Genomic DNA, 10,887 nt, shown 5'->3' with positions numbered 1-10,887 from the left:
TGCTTATCTAAACAAGGCAAAGGATTTACTAGCACAGTTCGAGAAGTATACTCTCCAGCAAGTACCTCGCGACCAGAATTCAAACGTCGATGCCTTAGCCAAATTAGAAAGCGCCAAAGATGTTGCTACTTTAAGCATAGTACCGGTCAAACGTTTATTAGCACCAAGCATTCAAGCGGAAGAATCCTCGCTAGTAATACAAGTGTCAAATACATGGATGACTCCCATCATACAATATCTCGAACAAGGATTGTTGCCAGTAGATAGGAAAAAGGTGAGGATGCTTCAAAGGCAATCGGCTCAGTTTTTTTTTATTGATGGAGTCTTATATAGACGAGGATACTCAATGCCTTTATTACGGTGTGTCTCTAAGCAAAAGGCTAAAGAATTGATGCAAGAAGTACATGAAGGTTTCTGTGGAGATCACGCTGGGGGCAAAGTTTGTCAAAGAAAATTCTCCGGCAAGCGTATTTCCGGCCTACAATGATCAAAGATTCTGTGGAATTCGTTAAAAAGTGTGACAAATGCCAACGATTTTCCAAGATACCTCGAGCAGCCCCAAATGAGCTCAAAGCCCATGGCCATTCGCGGTTTAGGGAATTGACCTAATCGGATCTTTGCCAACAGGAAAAGTTAATGTCAAGTATGTAGTAGTTGTTGTCGACTACTTTACTAAGTGGGTTGAAGCTGAGCCACTCGCAACAATCACGACCAAGAAAGTATTGGATTTCATTGTCAAAAACATTGTATGCTAATATGGGTTGCCAAAAAAATTTGTATCAGATAATGGCACACAATTTGACATCGACCTTTTCACCGATTTTTGCCAGCGGCATGGTATCACAAAGAGCTTTTCGTCAATTTCTCATCCACAAGCCAACGCATGGTGATACTTTAAGGAAGATACAATCTTCTACTTGGAACTCCACACTCCTGCTTTTTAGATTACCATAAATTTTCCATTTATTATAAGAAGTGAGCATCCAAGCTCTAACCTTTCCAATAACCCCAATGATCCCCTGAAGTACCTCAGGATCTAGATATATCATCTCACCCATCTCATCCAAATGAATGGGCGACTAACATGCTCCTCCTTACAACGTCTCATAAGGTGCCTTTCCAATAATTGTATAACTCTCTCTGATTTACCATCAGTCTGAGGATAATGAACTGTGTTGAATTCTAATTATATACTCATTGCCTTCTGCAATCTTCCTCAAGACTTGGAAGTAAAAATTGAGTCCTCATCTGATAAGATAGACCTCAGATTCAATGAAGGCGTACTATCTCTCTCACATAGAGATCTGAATACTAATCAACTGTGTTGCTTGTCCTTACTGATAGCAGTGGGCTCACCTGGTCCAAAATGACTCAATCCAAATCACGATAACCCACTATCCTGGGCAACCCCACCGCGAAACCTATTGCGATGTTTCCTTATTTCCACTGTGGAATACTCAAAGGCTACACTAGCCTTACTGGTTTCTGATACTCTGTCCTGACCTGCTAACAGGTTAAGAACTTTGTCATGTATTCCATTATGTCCCTCTCCATCCCAGGCCATCAATATAAAGCTTTCAAACTCTGGTACCTTTTTCCATTATGCATGGATGAAGAGAATAAGAGAGTAGTATGAGATTCATCCAGAATCTCCCAATTAATCTTAGTGTCCATCGGATTCCAAATCCAATCCTTATACCACAATAAGCCCATACATGACACTGCACATTCCTTAGCTAATCCAGCTAAAGACTTTCCACTCAATCTTCCTATTTGTGGTTCACTTAATTATTTTCCTTTAATCCACTCTACAAGAGTAAACTCAAGTATACAGCTGGCCACTTGGCCCACCAGAAACTTTACTCTAGTTTTGGTCACATCCTTTAACCAACATGATGCGTATGCAATCCCTTTTTCCTATCACTGAGGTGTCATAACACCTATAAAATAATTATGATCTATAAGAAGACTCAGAATTATTTCCCAAAGTACATGTAATATCCTGCCCATCCAGGGGAACTCCTGCCCTCTAAGGCGCTCCTTGAACTTGGCAAATCTCCAACTGAGAGTATACCCTAATACCATCGTTCAAGAAGATCACAAATCCAATTAAGATAATCCTTGAATACTCTTGCTCATCTAATCCATAAAAACAACTTGGAATTAACCAAATTCTCAGAACATCACCCAACACTCCTAGTTCCCTTATCTGATACAAAAGTCAGTCTTCTGCATATCCTTTTTCCTGATCTTCAGCTGGTACTAACCAGATCAAAGATCCACCTTGGAGAATACCATCTTACTCAATAAATGAGTCCTTTAGGTCTTACAACTTTGCTAAAGTCATTCAATACAGTGCCCTAAACCTAATTCCATCCCCGACACCAATCCGCTCACCATTCTATCTCTTTGTGTAAACGTAATCCTGACAAATCCATTGGAACACATCCAGAACTTCATAGACTAATCCAGTCTGCCCTGATCCCACTGGCACACCCTAAGTGGTATCCACCACACTGGCTAAGAGTTCTATTCATCCTCCTGCAATAGATCTCTAGCTCTCAATACAGATGTCATCAACATAAAAGATCCATGCACAGTGCCAACTACCACAAGGGCTTCCCACTCCCAAACCCAAGAGTTACTATCCTTTCCTTGTAATCCAGCATTGCCTCACACTTACCTAACCAATCCATATCCAGGATCATCTCAAGATCAATATTAACTGATGAGTCTTCTCCACAATAATCTACCTCATCTCTTAAAATCACCCATAGAGTATCACATTCTCTTTATAACATAACCATGCAATCTACATATCAAATTCTATGCTTCTCTAGATGCAACAAGCAAAGAACATCATGGTACCAAAACCAGTCAGCATAATACAAAAATCAGAACTAGAAAGCTGACCTGCCACCCCTGAGGAACTAGTCTCAGTCTCTGACTACATCGGAGCGAACATTCGAGTTGGAATCGAGCTGTCCACCCTCTTTTGCTCATCCTTCCTTCGCCTTGGGCAATCCTTCTTGAAATGCCCAACCATGTCACATAAGAAACATGCCTTTGCTCGACATTCTCCCAGATGACGCCTCTTACACCGAGTGCATTCTGGGTAAGTCCTCCACTCTTTCTTCTTGATTGATCCAATAAATGGAGGTGTTGCTGCTTGAGCTCCTTGCTCTCCAGCACTCTTCTTCTCAATCTGATTTCCTATGCTCTCAACAGCAAGAGCCTTCCCTACCACCTGAGCATAGGTAGATATTTCATGAACTGGGGCAACTCTAATGCCCTGAGCTATTCTGGTATTCAATCCCTGGATAAACCTTTCCTTCCGAGCTACATCTGTGGGTACCATATCAAAAGCAAACTTGGATAACCCATAAAATCTGTTAACATACTCGGTTATTGTTGCATTGCCCTGAACCAGATTCAGAAACTCATTCGTCTTAGCAGTCTTGGCTGTATCATTGTAATACCTTTCATTGAACAGCTGCCTAAATTCTTTCCAATCCATCACAATTTTATCTCGCGTCTGGGATACTACTTCCCACCATGTCCGCGCATCATCCCGCAATACAAATGTAGCACAAATCACCCTATCGTGCCCTACCAGCCTCATACTGTCAAGAATGGAACTGATCATGCCCATCCATTGCTCAACTTTGAATGGATCTAGGCTTCCCTCAAAGGCTGGAGGGTAAAACCCTGGAATCTTCCACAAAGAAATTCCCATCTGTTCTCAACCCTAAACTGAGCCAAAACTTGTGCCACTCCTGGAAAAACAAAGGAGGAGGTGTTTCCCGACAGGTTCCGTTGTTGCTTCAAACATCTAATCTCTTCCTCTTGCCTCTGCAATCATAATTGCACATCTGTAAACATTTTCTGGAAATTCTGAGGGGCAGATGAAGAACTCAAATCCTAGTTGAAACTCCCAGCCTCTATATAACCACCATCAGGTCTCATTATCTGTTTGGATACATACATGCTGATTGAATCTGCAGTCAATAAATTGACTCATTAAACACGATGAGCATATCAAGAGCTTTCCCCACGGGAAAAATCTTACCACACTACATTCGCAAATCATTGGAGTGCTAAAAACATGCCCATGGCATTCATACATCAATCATAATCCCTGCTCTTCCAACTTACCTACCATGCCTCCAACTCCAGCATGCAAATATCAAAATTATATTTATTCATGGAGTAGGTAATCATATAGTCAAGAGTCAGGCTCTATCAAAATCTCATGCTCCCTAATACAATGTGCAGGTAAAGCATTTACATTATATTTAAGCAGTTAAGCACATAACTACAGAAATAGTTATCATTCACTGAGTGAAGCTATCGTTAGTGATGATTGTACATGCCCAGCTTGTCTTCAGGAACCCTTAACCTTGGCTCACTCTGATACCAAGTTGTAACGCCCTAAACTCCAAGGACCGTTACGGTGAGCATTTTAAATAGTGCTAAACTCTCTAATCGAGTCATTTGGCCATAATCGTGCAACAAAGTATGATTAGCGATTTAGGGTTAAAATTTTTGGTTAAGATACAACGTTTCACTAAAACATTTACTGTATACATTAGGATCCCAAAAATATAATTTAAAGGTCAATTACAAGAAAGTATTTACAACCAGCCGACCTAAGCGGCAAAATAGGGTTTAACCCTAGTTCCTCTTTAAACCCTCGGTCGTGGCAGTCGAGCAGTCGCATATGTACACATCATCACCTAAGCTCTCCAACTCAAGGATGGTCCAACTTTCTTTTTCCTTTACCTACACCACATAGCACCCGTGAGCCGAAGCCCACTAAGAAAACTCAATATGCTCATGAACAGTAATAACATGTTACAAAATCATATCAGGCATGCCTAGCAATAGTCGCCCTATTCATGCATGCAAATAAGTTCAAATAATGATGGGGGATCCTGCGCTCCTGAATGGATGACTATTAAGTCAATCCTAATCAAATGAGTGATTTAACACTTTGAGGTTCTGTTAACCATGATGGGGCTTATACCCCTAATCAGATGAGTGACTGATGAGTGAGTCACTAACGTTAACCAGACGAGTGACTATTGAGTAAGTCACTAACGTGGGCTCAGCACCCATAGTCATGTGACGATGCAGTCACCTAGGCCTTCTGGCCCTGTCTCTAAGTAACTAGCCATTAGGCTAGACAAGCGCTTTTAGTTTTCATCGAACTTGAGGTCGGTCCGACATTAATGCTCATGATGAGTCATTCAATGCTTATATTGATTAGATCTAATCATTTTGGCTTTTGTTAAACACATCAGTGCCATTCTTGACTCTTAAGCCAATACCATACGGCTCGTGCCAATTTCTGACTCATGGGTCAATGCCATGCATAAGTAAGCAATGCAATCAGGCATATATCATATGTCAAATATCCAAATGTAGGGCATTCAACATGCTTACTTAACAACTAATAGCATAATTATGATCATGCACAAACACAGAGACTCAAGCTCTGATCAATCTCATATTCAACATTCATGGCATGCCCTAAACACATGTCTCTCATGCATCACATGTATCACATACTGGGTGCAGTTTTCTTACCTCTGGTTCGAGCGATAAATAACAATTGAGCGATCCTTGATAATGATCGATCCTTTAAACCCTTAGCGGTCACCTAGTCATAACAAAATATGGAATCCATCAATGAAAATGAGCAATGAAAGGTTCTTGACCTAAACCTCACTCTTGGAACCCTGAATCGTACCCAAACTGTGAGTAGATTCGATCCCGAGCCTTAGGAATTGAAACCCCAAGCCAAAAACCCTCAAAAGTGCCCAAAACAGGAATCTGGAAAAGCAGGCTAGCACTGTAACATCCCAAATTCCCTAATATGGTTTAGTGCTTGGATTAGGGGGCCGAGAGGCAATAATTGCGTTAATTATATATTATTATGGTATGAGCATGTTATTATGTGAATTATATTATAATATAATTATTCTTGCATGCTAGAAATGTTAAATGTGCGTATGTGGGCCCGTATTTTATAAGAGGGGCATTTTAGTAATTTAACCCGCTAAGGGTATAACTGTAAATTTGATGTCTGTGTGATTGAGACCACATTATTATGTGGATATATTTGGGTTACTCAACGTGAGGCAATCCTGATGAGCAAGTTAGCAAAAAAAGTCACAACGGGGTTTAATACCCAGCTCGGGGTGAGCTTAGGGGTATTTTAGTAGTTTAGTACGTTATCAGGATTTAGCGGGTAACAGGAAATTATTTAGTAATCGTGGGAGGATATTGGAAGTAACATGAATTATAGGGCGTAAATTATGATTAGCAGGGTATGAGACAAAAGACAAAATTGCCCTTGGGAGCATGTGATGAGTAGGCTAAGGCCAAAGGGGCAGTTTGGTCAATCTGGCCAAATATGTGACTTGGTGGGCTGGGAGCTTCTTAGATGGTTTAGGAAACTAAAGGAAAGAAAATTCTCAGCAGCCCACTCCTTCTCTCTCTCATTTTATTCTCTATCTCTTGGAGCTTTGGTGGGTTGAGTAATTGAAAGGAAGTTGGCTTAGAAGTGAGGCTTAAAACTATGGATTTGTTGGAAGCAGATTAAAGCTTGAGTCATACAGTTGAGGTAAGGGTTTTAATTTGAATTCTTCATGATAGTTATGTTGCTTTGTTGAGAGTTTTGTGTTTGCATGTATGTGAGTTGGGAGAGTGAAGTTTGGGATTCTTGGTGAGTTCTTGGTCAAGAATTAGTTAAGATTTTTTGTTGGAAGGAAGTTATACTGATTAAGGAAGTTGAATTGAGGGTTAAGCTTTATTTGGGGTGATTATGTTTGGGTTCGGTTAAGGATAAAACCCAGAAATTCTGGGTTCGAAGGACTGGGCCACGACTCTGTTCTTGGTGTGCCACGACCCTCTAGGGAAAAATGGAAGCCAGGTTGGCTCAGTGGCAAGGGCGGGCCGCGGTGCCACAATGGTTGGGCCACGACGCGTGTCTGGTGGCTAGGGAATCCGAGCCTCTAATTAGAGGTGGGCCGCGGCATGGGACCATGGGGTTGTGACCCTTAAGGGGATTTTTGGCCCTGAGAAGGTTTTTAGTTCGGAAACTTAACCTTTTGGGCTCGGGATCGATTCTACTTCCGTGCTGGGTGGAATTTGATGTCCCGAAGTCTAGGACTCGGACTGGAAGCTTTTATTCACTCGTTGTTGATGGAATTCCTTATTATGGTTGTGACTAGGTCAACACTAAGGGCTCGGATCAGGGATCGTACTCGAGGGGCGTCGCTAGTAACTTGCATTTGGACCGAAGGTAAGAAAACTGTACCCAGTATATGATTGTGTGATTAGGGCTTGGCTTAATGGTTAAATATAGGGATGATTAAGGCTTTGGCCCTGTTAATGAGCATGATTATAATTGTGTTTGTGAGTGTCTGGTTAAGCACACTGAAATGCGCATGATTATGATTATGCCTATGTATGTTGTTTGAGTGTATTATAATACATTGTATTTGTATCTATGTATGATAAATGAAATAGATAATTGTCTGTTGTGACTAGAGGGCTCGATTTATAAAACAGGGGATTATTATGATGTTAGTTGGAGATTGACTTATTAGTCGAGGGTACGTTGGATTTTGAGATACTCGTCTTATAAGCCAAGGGTCCTAAAGCTTGGACTTATAAGTCGAAGGCTTATGAGGCTCGACTTATGAGTCGAGGATCAGTAGGACTCAGCTTATAAGCTGAGATTGGAATTATGCACATGGAGTGCGAGTGATAACTTCTATATTTTAGAGTTATTAATTGAGCTTTTGGACTTAAAAATTTAAGTGAAATAGAGTGTTTGTGTTATTATTGTGTGGTTTTAGTCATTTTGTCTCTTAACTTTGTTTGTGTATTTTGTTTTAATTAATGATAACTCTTGTGGAAAATAATGGAATTATGTTCTAAAAAAATGTGGTATCTATTTTGAAGACATAACGAGAGGGTTCTTGGAAAGCTTAATGAAGCATGTGTAAGGAAATTATATTGGAGCTGAAATTTTGGCACTTGTTGCAACATCAGTCAACTATGCTGCAGCAAAGTGTGGGTAGCCTGCAACATAAAGTCTGCACACTTTGCATGTACTTAAATGAGGTGGAGAGACTTGATTAATGGGAGGATGAGGTGGAAAGGAGCTGCAAAATTCTGAAAAGGCAAAGGATGTGGTCCCCCACGTGTAGAGAGAAAAAGGGAGGGTTTATACCCTTTGTGAGCCCAAAAAGAGAGGGGCTTGTTCTCCAAGAAAGAGAACCAGCCGCTCATGTTCCATTGAAGAGTTTTTTTTTTGCATTTATGAGCTAAAATCATCAAGAAGAGAAGAAGAAAACCTAGGAGAAGGAAGCTAGAAGAAGAAGAAGAATAATAACAAGAAGAAGAAGAAGAAGAGTTAGAAGACAAAGAATAGAATATCTCTATCAATTTGGCTTGTCTTTCTAAACTCTACTCTCTTATAATTTTATTCCCCTTTTGTTTCTTTCCTTCTTGAACTCCTGAGACAATGTTGAGTAATTATTGTAGTGATTTAGGTATTTTGACTATGAACTAAATTGTTGTGTTAGGGATATTGATGAGCCCTAATTTGTAATAAACCCCAAAGTGTTGACTGTTTTATGAAAATTTTCTCTTCTTCAATTAAGCTATTTTTATTGTGCAAATTTCTTGCTTGAGAATGATCAACTTAGGTGAGAGACAAGCTAGTTTTAATTCCGGAAGGGTTAAAATTAGTGGAAATGCTTGATTGATGCATGTTGATAATTTTGTTATTGATTAGTGAATAACTTAGGGATATTTTATTCAACTTGCAAACTTGAAGGATTGATGCTTGTAATTATGTTCTTGAAATCAAAATTAGCATAGGAATATGTGAATTTAATTGATGGAACTTTAACATGAGCATTTGGAAAAATGACATGTGCATTAAATTGGAAATCCTAGTTACAAGAGAACTTTTCTATGAACTTTGTTGCAACATCAGGGGAAAAATTACAAATTAGGGGGATTTGATATGCCTAACTTTTATCACAATATTAATCACAATTTGTCATTTTCTAGCTTTATTGTCAAAGACCTATTTTAATTATCTTGTTTAGTTATTTTTGTTCTTTAGCTCAATTGATTAAATTATAAAAAAAAATATTTAATTGTACCCCCAATTGTTTGATGTTGATCTTTACAATATTTGTTTGGCAATCCTTGAGGAGACGATAAAAATTACTTTCATTATACTACTTGTTCAACGATTGTGTACACTTGCACACACTTAGGAAAATCCACAACAAGTTTTTGGCGCTGTTGCCGGGGATTGCTTAAAGTCAATTATTGTAAAGTTAATTATCTTGCAATTTGGTTTTTTTTTCTTTTGTGCTAACTTGGGTGATTCTCGTGCAATTTCAGGTTTATATAGTGTATGAACGAGAATCAAGACCCTGAACTACTTCCCATTGATCTAGAAATCGAGCGTACCTTTAGAAGAAGGCGAAGAATACAAAAGTCAAAAAGGGAAGTAGTAGTGATGGATGCTGAGCAAGGGGCTTAACAGGGAGCTACCCAGAGGGCAGCAAATCTAACAGGAGTCGCTCATGATCCACCAGTAAATCTAGCAGGAGTTGCTCAAGATCGAGTAGCTCAAGGGGGAGTAGCTGCGAATAATGGGCAAAAAGCAGTTATTGTGGCTGATGACAGAGATCGTGCTATCAGGCAATATGCTCTCCCCCTCTTCAATGAGCTAAATCCGGGCATCATTAGACCGGAAATTCAGGCAGCACAGTTTGAATTGAAGCCAGTCATGTTCCAGATGCTTCAAACTGTGGGCCAGTTTAGTGGAATGCCAACAGAGGATCCTCACCTTCACCTTCACTTGTTCATTGAAGTGAGTGACTCTTTCAAGCTGCCCGGAGTGACAGAGGATGCACTGAGACTAAAGTTATTCCCATACTCCTTAAGAGACAGAGCTAGAGCTTGGTTAAACTCTTTGCCATCTGATTCTGTGAGTACATGGCAAGAGTTGGCTGAGCGGTTTCTGATGAAGTATTTTCCTCCCACGAAAAATGCCAAGCTCCGCAATGAGATTACTTCATTTCAACAACTTGATGAAGAATCTTTATATGAGGCATGGGAGAGGTTTAAGGAGTTGTTGCGCAAATGCCCTCACCATGGTATTCCACATTGCATCCAGATGGAGACCTCTATAACGGTCTCAACGCTCATACTAGAATGGTGGTTGATCCTTCAGCGAACGGGGCTCTTCTTTCTAAGTCCTATAATGAGGCATATGAAATCCTTGAGAGAATATCCAACAACAACTATCAGTGCCCACTTCTAGATTGTCTACAGGTAGAAAGGTGGCCGGTATTCATGATGTAGATGCCATCACTTCTTTGGCAGCCCAAGTATCCTATATTTCTAATATGCTCAAGACAATGAATATGGGGATGAATCAATCAATGGGGCAGCCCATGGGGACACAAATGGGGCAAATGGAGAGCATTTCTTGTGTGTATTGTGGTGAGGGTCATACTTTTGACAACTGTCCTTCCAATCCAGCAGCTGTGTGTTACATGGGGAACCAAAATAGGAATGGCCCTTATTCTAATTCCTACAACCCATCATGGAGGCAACATCCTAATTTTTCATGGAGTAATCAAGGAGCTGGCCTTAGCAATCCTTCTATGCCTCCGAGACCACATTTCCCACCGGGTTACCCCCCACAAGCACCACAACAAAGGCCACAACAACAAACAACGCAATCTAGCTCTCTTAAGAACATGTTGAAGGAGTATATAGTGAAGAATGAAGCCATGATTCAAAGTCAAGCGGCTTCATTGAGGAACTTAGTAAACCAAGTTG

The 10,887-nt window shown here is 40.2% G+C and overlaps 1 non-coding gene across 1 annotated transcript; it reads right to left on the bottom strand.

Annotated features, from left to right (window-relative positions):
• Positions 1-10,093: 10,093 nt before the first annotated feature.
• On the bottom strand, positions 10,094-10,200 carry LOC133820428 (small nucleolar RNA R71). Its single transcript, XR_009886838.1, has one exon. It is a non-coding gene; the product is annotated as a small nucleolar RNA R71 (small nucleolar RNA).
• Positions 10,201-10,887: the final 687 nt, after the last annotated feature.

This window comes from Humulus lupulus, chromosome 2 (genome assembly GCF_963169125.1).
Source record: "Humulus lupulus chromosome 2, drHumLupu1.1, whole genome shotgun sequence".
In the NCBI taxonomy this organism is placed as follows: Eukaryota; Viridiplantae; Streptophyta; class Magnoliopsida; order Rosales; family Cannabaceae; genus Humulus; species Humulus lupulus.
The sequence above is the reverse complement of the archived record's forward strand: the minus strand, read 5'-3'. Positions and strand labels throughout refer to the sequence as shown.